The sequence below is a fragment of the Rhinatrema bivittatum genome, chromosome 2 (assembly GCF_901001135.1).
Source record: "Rhinatrema bivittatum chromosome 2, aRhiBiv1.1, whole genome shotgun sequence".
Classification (NCBI taxonomy): domain Eukaryota; kingdom Metazoa; phylum Chordata; class Amphibia; order Gymnophiona; family Rhinatrematidae; genus Rhinatrema; species Rhinatrema bivittatum.
This window is the reverse complement of record NC_042616.1, coordinates 467,323,133-467,335,981: the sequence shown is the minus strand read 5'-3', so window position 1 is coordinate 467,335,981 and position 12,849 is coordinate 467,323,133.

The window sequence follows — 12,849 nt, the reverse complement described above, 5'->3', positions numbered from 1 at the left end:
CCATTCCCCTTATCATTTTGGTAGCCCTTCTCTGTACCTTCTCCATCGCAACTATATCCCCCTTGAGATGCGGCGACCAGAATTGCACACAGTATTCAAGGTGCGGTCTCACTATGGAGCGATACAGAAGCATTATGACATTTTCCGTTTTATTCGCCATTCCCTTTCTAATAATTCCCAACATTCTGTTTGCTTTTTTGACTGCCGCAGCACACTGAACCGATGATGTCAATGTGTTATCCACTATGATGCCTAGATCTCTTTCTTGGGTTGTAGCACCTAATATGGAACCTAACATTGTGTAACTATAGCATGGGTTATAGTTGCCTATATGCATCACCTTGCACTTATCCACTTATCCACATTGTCTTCCCAATTTAGATTTCTGAGTCAAATATTTTTAACCATTTACTTGCTATCTACTTCTCCACTTCTTTTCTCCTTTCCTTACTTGGTTCCACTGTAAAGAATCAGGTAGTGGGTAACACTGGATGGGTGCTCTGGACTCTCGTCACTTTTTCTCAGTCATGTTGATACAGGATTAATATTTCACTTTCTCTAATGCTTCTGCTATACTGATGCTGACTCTCTCGGCTGAAAGAACCAGATGGGATAATAAAACCAATTCTCAATAAAAACATAATGGAAAGGTAGAAAGACTACCTTCCACTGATATTCCAAGCAAGGGATAAAACTTATTTAACTACAAAGAGGTAAAACAATTGGGAAAGTCTCTTATATCTAAAATTTCCTTGTCCCACTGATTGAACCACAGGTCTAGGAGTTTCCAAGAGAAATGAAACTGAAAATACTCTTTCTTTGAATTTCAACCAAAAAGTACACAATTCCTCTAAGGGTCTCTGTCTTATATGGACACAGGAAACAGTCATTGAAGCAGCCTCACATGGAGGCACTGATGGTATGTTCCTCTCTCCTTCTTTAAATGCATAACCTTTCTGCAAGAACACTCTTTCACAGGAATCACAATGGGACCCTATATACAGTAAATAAATAACAGTTTTACAAACTAATTACCAGGTTTTGTAATTAATGTTTTTTAACAATCTTAGGGCTGGATTTATCATTCTTCGCAGAATGATGAATCCAGTGAAAAAGGGGGCAGGTGAGCAAAGGAGGGGTGAGCCTGCGAAATGCTGCAGCCGTTCGCACCATGGCAGTGCGATTTTGCCAGCCGTGGTGCGGCCAGCTGCAGCCTTTCATGCAAATAGCGCCACTGTGAAAGGTGGCGCTATTCGCCACGCTAATGCCAGCGATATTGTTCCTCACATTTTCGCCGGCAGCGGTACGTGGCCAACTTTTCCCCCTCCCCGTCCGACTCCTCCCCTTCCCCTAATTTGCATTATATTGCATGCGAAAAGGCCCTTTTCGCATGCGATAAGGCCCTAAGGCACACGATAAAGTTTTAGTCAATAACCCCCTTAAATAGCAGGTTTGCAGAATATAGTAGACACTTCAGCATTTCATTAATTTATCCTATCAAAAAAACCAATTGGAGTCCTATTTATTGAAACCTAGAATACATGCTAAGGCCATTTGTAACATTAAAAAATAGTTTACTATGCATTTGTTGCGGTTCTGGCCGCGAGCACCGTGGCCAGACCCTTACCTCCAGGTTCCCAGATCTGCTCCCGCTTCCCTAGGCCTGGTTTGCGGCCTGGTTGGCGGCGTCCCCACTGGGGCTGTGCCACTGCAAGCCCTCCCATGGACGGCCGGCTCCTAGGTGCACGCGCGGGCCACTTGAGCGCTTTTCTAGGCCGTTTCCCACCAGTGGTGACTCCGCCCAACTTCTGACGTCAGACCCCGCAGCCTTGATAAGCCGGCCGCGGTCATCCAGTCTTTGCCTTGCAACGGGTTAGCCTCCTGGTTTCCTGTTGCGCTGTGCCCCAGAGTGACTCGCCTTTCTTCGTCGCTCTGTTCCTGCTACAGTACCTGCTTGGTTCCTGCCTGCCTGCTACAGTACCTGCTGGTCCCTGCTTGCTTGCTACAGTACCTGCTGGTCCCTGCTTGTTGGCTACAGTACCTGCTGGTTCCTGCTCTCTTGCTACAGTACCTGCTGGTTCCTGCTTGCTTGCTACAATACCTGCTGGTTCATGCCTGCCTGCTCAGTACCGGTTTGGTTCCTGCCAGCCTGCTACAGTACCCGGTTGGCCCCAGTCCGCCTGCTACAGTTCTTGCCTTGTTCCAGTACCTGAATCCTGCTACAGCACCTGCCTGGTTCCAGTACCCGGTGCCTGCTGCTGTTCCTGCCTGGTCCCAGTACCTGAATCCTGCCACAGTTCCTGCCTGGTTCTAGTACGCGAGTCTTGCTACAGTTCCTGTCTGGTTCCAGAACCCGAACCCAGTTACAGTATTGCTACTGTCTTAGTCTGGTTCCAGTTACCTGTCCTGATCCACAACCCGCCTAAGTCCCAGCGGCCGGGCCCCTACGGGCTCCTCCAGGGGGAGGGATTTGGCTTCCAAGGGTGAAGCCACCTAAGTCCCAGTGATTGGGCTCCTACGGGCTCCTCCCGGGGGAGTACCAGCTTCCAGGGTGAAGAGCATCTACGTCCTGCCTGAACATCTGCCTCCCGGCCTGCTACTCACTAGAGACTTTGACCATCTTTCCCCGTCTCCAGCAGGTCGGCCCAAGGGTCCACTAAACAGAGACTTCCATAACAGTATAGGCAGGGCAATTTTAAAACCCATTTCTAGGGTAAATATCATTTTTTAAATGTATCCATCCTATGTGCAGATAAAAATATATGTGTAGTGCCACTACATGCATAACTTTATCTGTAACGAGGGGAGGGTGTTTCTGGAGGTAAGGTTGGGGAAAAGTTTGCACTTACATATTTATGTAAAATGAACTATAAAGCCTTAGGAAGTATAGAGAGAAAATTGAGCAATAGATGAGTAATGAAAACTTTGGAAGCAGGTGTATTTGGGGACACTAAAACACAGCTATATTGGGGGGTGGGGGATAGTGAATTTCCATTTTATACTGCTATATCGGCTTTTTCAAGATAAGTCATTGTTTTTTTTTACTTTTACAACTACTATATGATAAACTATAATTTAAGATATTGAGTATCTTCTGCAACCATTACACAAATAAGTAGCAAATGTGTTAATTTTTTTTTTTATGTGATGCAGAAAATTGACACGAGTTATGATTATATAGCAGAAGTGACAAAGAATGGGATAAGTTGTATCTCAGATATGTTAACTACAAGTAGGAATGCCCGTTAAAAGAAAAGAAACAAGAAATAAAAGCAATAAATGTATATGTTGTAGGGGTTTGTCACTTTTTTTTTCACTTCAATGGTCCATGGTATCTTTATTTTTTAGATTTTCAAATATACATGTGTAAATTTACTGCAAAGTTTTTCTTTTAAAAACTGTAGGAAAGGCCTGGGATAAAAAATACCTGGGGACTTTGCACTTTTGCGGGCTTTATGAAAATTGCCCTTTAAAGGCCTAGCATGCATATTAACCCAGGCCCATGAACCTTAACAACAATGTGCTGAAATTAGCACATACCCTGATATAAAAAGGTAATGTTGCATGCAAATGAGGCTTTAGTGGGTGCATGTGAAATAGCATGTTATGATATCTCTGCATACTATTTTGTGTGTGTCCACTAAAGCCCGAATGTTAACATGTTATTCGGACTTTTAACTTTGTAAAATACACACAGAGTCTCAAAAGTAATTAACACTAAAATGAAAATCCAAAATCTAATGGTGGTATTCCTTAGGAGGAGTGTCTCAGGGGAATCTTCCTTGAAGGGAGGCCAAGTCAGTCTCAGGAAATTGTCCCTTAGGAACATAAGAACATAAGAACATAAGAAAATGCCATACTGGGTCAGACCAAGGGTCCATCAAGCCCAGCATCCTGTTTCTAACAGTGGCCAATCCAGGCCATAAGAACCTGGCAAGTACCCAAAAACTAAGTCTATTCCATGTAACCATTGCTAATGGCAGTGGCTATTCTCTTAGGGGCGGATTTTAAGAGCCCTGCTCGCCAGTGCGCCTATTTTACATAGGCCTACGGCCCGGGGCGGTCCGGGGGCGTGGCCGCGCCCTCCGTACCTGCCCCCAGGTCGCGGCCCGGCGACCTGGGGGCAGGTACGGAGGGCGTCTCTTCTCCAAGCTGAAAAGTCCTAACCTCTTTAGTCTTTCCTCATAGGGGAGTTGTTCCATTCCCCTTATCATTTTGGTTGTCCTTCTCTGTACCTTCTCCATCGCAATTATATCTTTTTTGAGATGCGGCGACCAGAATTGTACACAGTATTCAAGGTGCGGTCTCACCATGGAGCGATACAGAGGCATTATGACATTTTCCGTTTAATTCACCATTCCTTTTCTAATAATTCCCAACATTCTGTTTGCTTTTTTGACTGCCGCAGCACACTGAACTGATGATTTCAATGTGTTATCCACTATGACGCCTAGATCTCTTTCTTGGGTTGTAGCACCTAATATGGAACCCAACATCGTGTAATTATAGCATGGGTTATTTTTCCCTATATGCATCACCTTGCACTTATCCACATTAAATTTCATCTGCCATTTGGATGCCCAATTTTCCAGTCTCACAAGGTCTTCCTGCAATTTATCACAATCTGCTTGTGATTTAACTACTCTGAACAATTTTGTGTCATCTGCAAATTTGATTATCTCACTCGTCGTATTTCTTTCCAGATCATTTATAAATATATTGAACAGTAAGGGTCCCAATACAGATCCCTGAGGCAATTGGATGGTTAGTCTCGAAGAAGAGCCTCTCTGGTTGGGGCAAAGACTGGATTGGGGGTGGTCACAGCTTTATCTGATGGGGATCTGGGAATGGCTCAGGGCTGATGGGATGGATTGGTATTGATTGGAAAGTGAAGAGTTTGATTGGGGTGCATCACTGTTCCATGATGAGTGAACTAGCTTTGTTGAGGTAGGCATCAATCTTGCTCCAATGGGTTGGGGGGATTAATATTTTCTGTGCTAACCAGCCCTTTCACTTAGGGCTGGTTAACCATGGGAGATATCAATCTGCACCATGTGCATGTTGCATTTTATGTTTTAGTATTCATACTTTTTTTTTTTTTTAGTGGGTAAGCAAAGAAAAATTAGTACATCCAACATAAGTAAGTTTTTAGTATGCATGTTAAATTGTTACTATATACATAGTAAAAATATTTTTACAGGAGTTTTAGTACATAGGTCTCTTCATGATGTTATTGCCTACAGTATTTACATTTCTGGAGGGTATAGCTACTGGAAATTCAGGTTATGAGGTGAGTTTGGAAGATCACTACAGGCTTTAGAAAGAGATTAAATATGATAGCAAACATGATATAATGATGTTTGAAGTTAGAACCACTACTACAATCCATGGGGAAAAGCATGGGTTGCAAGCATGAGTTAAATCTTATGTGCATTCTTGCATTAAAATACTGACAAAATATTACTAGCAGCAAATTCACATATCAGTTTTTATAACTGTGTTTGCAAAGAAAGTGATATATTTTCTGAAGTCTGAAACAGTATATAACAAGCTGTAATTCAGCTGTAAATTTTCTATTTTAATTAAGTCTAATACTGCTATAGTTCAACTAAAAGAAAATCTCATTTGGTGTTGTATTACTCTGCATAGTATTAGAAAACATACAGTATTTATGTTCTTAATCCTTGTAGGGAAAGACAGTCAAATCTTCAATTTACATTCCTTCTACAAAGTCCACATAAATCAAAAGGACTTAATACATTTTATATTACCTGGTGAGGCTAGCAGTATGCCCAGATGTGCTTCCTTGATATTGTATTAACCCTCTATGGTGATGATAAAATGACTGTTCTTTTTGTCAAATGCCACACTTTAGAAACTAGACTTCTCTTAGCACATATATATAAGATAATAAAGCAAAATAAAAACCCAAATTACACCAGTTTTTCCATTTTTAAATTGTACAATTATTAGTAGCACCAATAGTTATAATTAAATAGGGATCTTTGTGTATTAATAATAATAATAATAATAATAATAATACTTATAGCCACTCTTTGGAGATTAAGTTTAGGGTTCTTTGAAGAAGAAGAGAGCATGGGGACTGGCAGTAAGACAGGCCAGGAGGAAAAGGCAAATGGACAAAGCTGTGAAGTAAATCAAAGTAAAAGAAAAAAATGAATAACAAATAAAACAGAAAGAACCTTCAACCTTTAAATATCAAACTAGCTGAACATAAGAGCTGTAAAAAGAATGCATGGGTCACTGCTTCCTTGGCTACTCATTGAATATAATTTTATCATATTTTTTCAGATCTACATTTCTGCGCTGTAGATAAAGTATTGCACCACTGCAGTGGGAGGGGAAATAACTAAAAGGTTATTACAGTTGGAACAACAATAGTTATAGTGTGTTCATTCTTTAGAATCTCTTGCACTGAAATCTGCATTAGATCTGATTGTTTTTCTTAGTGTTTGTTATGCTTTTGATGAACTTTTCTGATACACTTTTTTTTTTTTTTGATAGATTCAAGGCACTCTTTGTTGCGGTTCTGGCCATGAGCACCATGGCCAGGCCTTTACCTCTGGGCTCCCGGACCTGCTGCCGCTTCCAGAGGCCTGGTTTGTGGCCTGTTTGGCGGTGTCCCCGCTGGGGCTGCGCCGCTGCGAGCTCTCCCATGGATGCCTGGCTCCTAGGCGCGCGCATGTGCGTGCGCCACTTAGGCACTTTTCTAGGCCGTTTCCCGCCAGTGGTGACTCCGCCCAACTGCTGACGTCAGACGCCGCAGCCTTGATAAGCCTACCACGGCCATCCAGCCTTTGCCTTGCAATGGGTTAGCCTCCCGGTTTCCTGTTGTGCTGTGCCCTGGAGTGACTCACTTTGCTTCGTCGCTCCGTTCCTGCTACAGTACCTGCCTGGTTCCTGCTTGCTTGCTACAGTACCTGCTTGGTTCCAGCCTGCCTGCTACAGTACCTGCTTGGTTTCAGTACCCAAATCCTGCTACAGTTCCTGCCTGGTTCCAGTACCCGAATCCTGCTACAGTTCCTGCCTGGTTCCAGTATCCGAATCCTGCTACAGTTCCTGCCTGGTTCCAGTACCCGAGGCTTGCTACAGTTCCTGCCTGGTTCCAGAACCGAACCCAGTTACAGTATTCCTACTGTCTTAGTCTGGTTCCAGTTACCTGTCCTGATCCACAACCCACCTAAATCCCAGAGGACGGGCCCCTACGGGCTCCTCCCGGGGGGGGCTTCGGCTTCCAAGGGTGAAGCCACCTAAGTCCCAGTGGTTGGGCTTCTACGGGCTCCTCCCAGGGGAGTACCAGCTTCCAGGGTGAAGAGCATCTACGTCCTGCCTGAACATCTGCCTCCTGGCCTGCTATTCATTAGAGACATTGACCACCTTTCCCAGTCTACAGCAGGTCGTCCCAAGGGTCCACTAAACAGAGACTCCAATAACAGATTGCAAGGCCGTGGACTCGGTGGATGCACCCGCTCCCTCGGATATGCCCGGGATGGCCCGGCAGATTCTACAGCACCAGAGCTGCATAGATACCTTGGCAGCCACGGTGGAAAGGCTATCCTCGCGCCTGGAGTCTTTGCCCTCCGCTGGCAGGGCCCCCGAGAGTCACAGCTCCTCTGTGACTCAGCTACCGGCACCCTCTCGTTACGCTGGTGATTTAAGGACCTGCCGTGGCTTCTTGAACCAATGTTTTGTACAGTTCTCCTTGTTGCCTCGGCAGTTTCCCTCGGATGTGGTGAAAGTGGCATATATCCTGTCCCTGCTTAACATAAGAACATAAGAACATAAGAAAATGCCATACTGGGTCAGACCAAGGGTCCATCAAGCCCAGCATCCTGTTTCCAACAGTGGCCAATTCAGGCCATAAGAACCTGGCAAGTACCCAAAAACTAACTCTATTCCATGTTACCATTGCTAATGTCAGTGGCTATTCTCTAAGGGGTAGATTTTCAGACCACGCGAATAGGCGTACTTTTGCTGGCGCATCAGGCGCAAGCAAAAGTACGCGGGATTTTAGTAGATACGCGCGTAGCCACGCGTATCCGCTAAAATCCTGGATCGGCGCGCGCAAGGCTATCGATTCTGTATAGCCGGCGCACGCTCAGCCGCGCAGCCTACCCCCGTTCCCTCCAAGGCCACTCCGAAATCGGAGCGGCCTCAGAGGGAATCCTCTAACGCCCTCCCCTCACCTTCCCCTCTTTTCCTCTACCTAACCCACCCGCCCAGCCCTGTCTAAACCCCCTCCTTACCTTTGTCGGGGGATTTACGCCTCCCAGAGGGAGGCGTAAATCCCTGCACGCCAGCGGGCCGCTAGCGCGCCGGGACGCGACCTGGGGGCAGGTCCGGAGGGCGTGGCCACGCCCCCGGACTGCCCCGGGCCGTAACCACGCCCCCGGGCCCACCCCCAAAACGCTGCCGACACGCCCCCAAAACGCTGCGCGGCTTGGGCACGCCCCTGACACGCCCCCGACACGCCCCCTTGGAAAACCCCGGGACTTATGCGAGTCCCGGGGTCTGCGCGCGCCGGTAGGCCTATTGAACATAGGTGCACTGGCGCGCAGGGCCCTGCTCGCCTAAATCCGCCCAGATTTAGGCGGATTTAGGCGAGCAGGGCTCTGAAAATCCGCCCCTAAGTGAACTTAATAGCAGGTAATGGACTTCTCCTCCAAGAACTTATCCAATCCTTTTTTAAGCACAGCTATACTAACTGCACTGACTACATCCTCTGGCATACAATGGACCTTTAACTGACCTCAGATTCAAGAATTTGTAAGACCTTTAGGCTCTGCAAAGCCTATAATTAAAGATCATGAGGTTATGGCAGATGGCTGAAACTGCATTCTTTGCTTATCTGACTCCAAGAGACTCCAACTGAAATCAAAGTTTCTCCCTGCCCCCTGGAGATGAAATTACTGATCTATTGACAGAGCAAAGAAGTTCAGAAGAAACAGGAGACATCAAAATCAAAGCTAAAACAAAGGAACATTAAGGTGGGTGGAGAGTTCTCAGGCTAAAAGAAGGTTAGCTTATTCCACTGTCATATTGCATAAGTGATCCTCTTCACAGGTATTTTCTATGTATGGTGTAAACCTAAAAAATACAGCTTTTACAAGATACTGGAAGAGACAGTAATGCCCTGCCTATATTGAAGGTCTGGTGGTCTGTGTCTTCCAAGGATATGCAATAATAAATTTATATTTGCTTCAACTAAATTCCTTGTGATATCCTTGTGTGTGAGTCCTGTAGCAGAGAAGCGCCGTTTGCACAGTCAGGTAATATATACAAGATCCAATTTGGAAAAATTCTTGGGTCCTTGCAGTCAGTAGAATAGTTCCAAGATCAGAGGCAAAGGGTAACGGTCATTTCAGATGATGGCATTCAGACCTCAATAATCTATACATGGGCAAAGGGTCCCATCCTTCTTTGTCACAAAGAAAAAGCCAGCACCTGCAGATGAAGTAGAGTGAAGGATGAAACCATTATCCAAGTTTTCTTTTATATACTCAGACATGGACTTTGACTCTTGTAGGGACAAGGTGTAAACCCTTCCTTGAGGAGGCTTGATACTGGGCAACAGATTGATGGTGCAATTGAACTCCTTGTGAGGAGGTAAGATGTCAGTTTTCTTTTTAGAAAATACATCAGCGTATTGCACATACTGTGGAGGAAGACCTTGGTTTTGGTGCAACATGCCCGGGTTGTTACCTTCTCTAAGCAGGTCGAATGTCAATCAGGACCCCACCAGGATAGTTGAAGAGAGGCCCAATCAAACTGCAAAGAATGTTGTTGGAGCCAGGGTAATCCTAGAACCAAGGGATGTATACATTTTTTGAGAACATGGAATGCCAGGTGTTCCACATGAAGAGATTCAGTGTGGAGCTTCAAGGGAGAGGTAATGCAGGTAACCTTCCTTGGGAGAGGATCCCCGTGGAATGAAGCGAGAACCAGAGGAATTGGATAGAGATCCATAGGAATCTGGAGGTGTTCCACCATAGTGATTATTAGGAAATTTCCTCCTGCCCCAGAATCTATTAGGACCAGTGTGTTGAATTCCTGGGTGCCCATAAAGAGAGTCACTGGAAGTGTTAATGGGGGAACTGGAGAGGTAAGGCCTAGGATCAGTTCCCCACTGAGTCCTAGCCCCGGGAGTTTACTCGCCTTACTGGGCAACAAGCTATTATCTGGGTGGCCTCACAACAATATAAACAAAGTCAACCTCTCAGCACCAAAGGTGTTCCTCTGGAGTCAGCTGGCCTCGGCCCAGTTACATGTTTTCCTCCATCAGAGTTCCAGAGACAGGAGAAACCCTGGGAGGTAGAGAGGGGGCACCAAGGGCAGTTGGTGATGGGCATGCACCTCTTAGAAAGTTGCAATTCCCAAGTCTATTCCTGGAGGCGGCGATCAATCCTCTTAGCCAACTCTATAAGAGAGTCTAAAGTGGCAGAGAGTTCACAAGCCACCAGTTCATCTTTGATTCTGGAGGATAGGCCATCTAGGAAGATGCAGCAAAGGCAATCCTCTCCCAAATGGAGTTCCGTGGCCAGGGTCCATAATTCTATAGTATAGTTGGACAAAGAACAACTGCCCTGGTGGATGCAGAGAAACCCGGAGCTAGAAGCAGCCTGATGACCCATGACATGAAACACGGTCTTGAAAAGTTCCAAAAGTTGGAAGAGGTCTTGAAGGATAGGGTCAGAGTGCTCCCACAAAGTTGAGGCCAAAGCAAGTACCTTACTCATCCTAGTGATGTCATCAGGAAACCACAGAGCTTGAAGGTAAAAATGCATGTTGCATTGGTTAATGAAGTCTCAAGGGAGTTGAGGTTCCATGGAATAGTTGGGAGGTGCTAGAAGCAGTATGATGGAACGTTGGGGTGCTGCTGGAAGTATAGGCAATGGTATAGACAGATTCAGCATGCTCACTGAAACTGAGGAGCCAAGGCAGGTGCTGAGATGCTCCATAGAGCAGCGGTTCACAACCAGTGTGTTGCCAAGCACACGCAGGTTGTCACCACACTTCCTGGTCCCCCGCTGACCCAGCTGCTCCACCTACCCAAGCAAAATAGTCCGGGTGGGATGCGGCAGGACAGCTGAAGTCATTTGATGTACAACCTTGCTGCCACTCTGTCTACCTGCCATTCCCGGGATACTACACCTATAGAGTTTTGATTCTTTCATGTTGTTTACTGCTTGGATCCCAGCCTAGTTCTTCCACCTTACATCTTTGTTTATATTGGGAGTGTATGTCCCCAAAACAAAATGCAAAAAAAGGAAACAAATACAAATTTCTCCTCCTACCCCATCTCTTTTCTGATTCTGTTGTACATCTCTAGGATGTACAACAGTTTTGTTGTACATCTCTAGGATCACAGACAAATTCTTCCAAGCTTTCTTTTTTCTTGGTTATATTGGGGTATTATGACCCCAAAATAAAATGTAAAATAACTGAATAAAATATATTTTTCTTTCCTTGAACCCCACTTTTTTCAGATTTGTCATCTTACTTTTTTAGTGTATACTCTAGGATCCCACCTAGTTGTCCCTCCCTGCTTCATTCTTGTTTATACTGGGGTGTTTTGTCCTCAAAAAGAAATAATGTTAAAACAAGAAAAAAATGTTTCTTTTCCCACCTCATCTTTTTTCTGGTTCTAACATTTAGTAAAACAGTGAATTATGGCAGAAAAAAAACCCCAAGTGTCCCTTCCAGACTGCCCATAAAGTTTATTTGAACTTTATTTTATTTTATATAGATTTTTATTCTTTATTTTAGTAACTTCTTCTCCATGCAGGTTACCACTATTTACAATGGTTGCCTCTTTCTTTCATCTCCATCCTTTAGCCACTAGAGTTTCCCTGTGTTTTTCCCATGCTACTTTTGCAATCTTCAGAAAAATATGATCCCAGAAACAGTAATATAGGGAATGCATCACTGGGATTTCAATAAGAATATGGAAGGGAACAGAATTTTACCAGAAAAACACAAAGAAGATGCTGCCACCTGTTCTGACTGAGAAAAAAAAGTGCAGAAATAAATGTATCTCAGAAAAAAGCAAGGAATGTCAGCAGGAAATTCAGATGGGAATTCTCCTGTATGTGAGCATAGTGCTAATAATATCATGCACAGGGGAAGAATACATGAATCTTATAACCCTGAAATCACAGCATAAATCTGATACAGACTATAACAAAAGTTTCAGGCAGAAGGAAAAAATGTAGGCACAACAGAAAAAAATGCATAGGAGAGTCCTTTCACATGTTCTGAATGTGGGAAAGATTTAGGAGTAGATTTTAAAAAAATGCGCGTTCGCGTACTTTTGTTGGCGCACCAGTCGCCAACAAAAGTACGCTGGATTTTAGTAGATACGCGTGTAGCCGCACGTATCTGTTAAAATCCAGGATCGGCGCGCGCAAGGTTGCCGATTTTGGGCAACCGGCGTGCGGCGAGCCGCGCAGCCTGCCTCCATTCCCTCCGAGGCCGCTCCGAAATTGGTGCGGCCTCGGAGGGAACTCTCTTTCGCCCTCCCCTCACCTTCCCCTCCCTTCCTCTACCTAACCCACCCCCCCCCCCCCGGCCCTATCTAAACCCCCCCCCCTACCTTTGTCCAGGGATTTACGCCTCCCGGAGGGAGATGTAAATCCACGCGAGCCAGCAGCCCGCTCGCGCCGAGACGCAACCCGGGGGCGGTTCCGGAGGGCGCGGCCACGCCCCCAGACCGCCCCGGGCCGAAAGCATGCCCCCGGGCCCGCCCCTGAAACGCTGCGTCCCGCCCCCAAAATGCCGCGTCGATCGGCCCCGCCCCCGACATGCCCCCGACAAAAAACCCCGGGACTT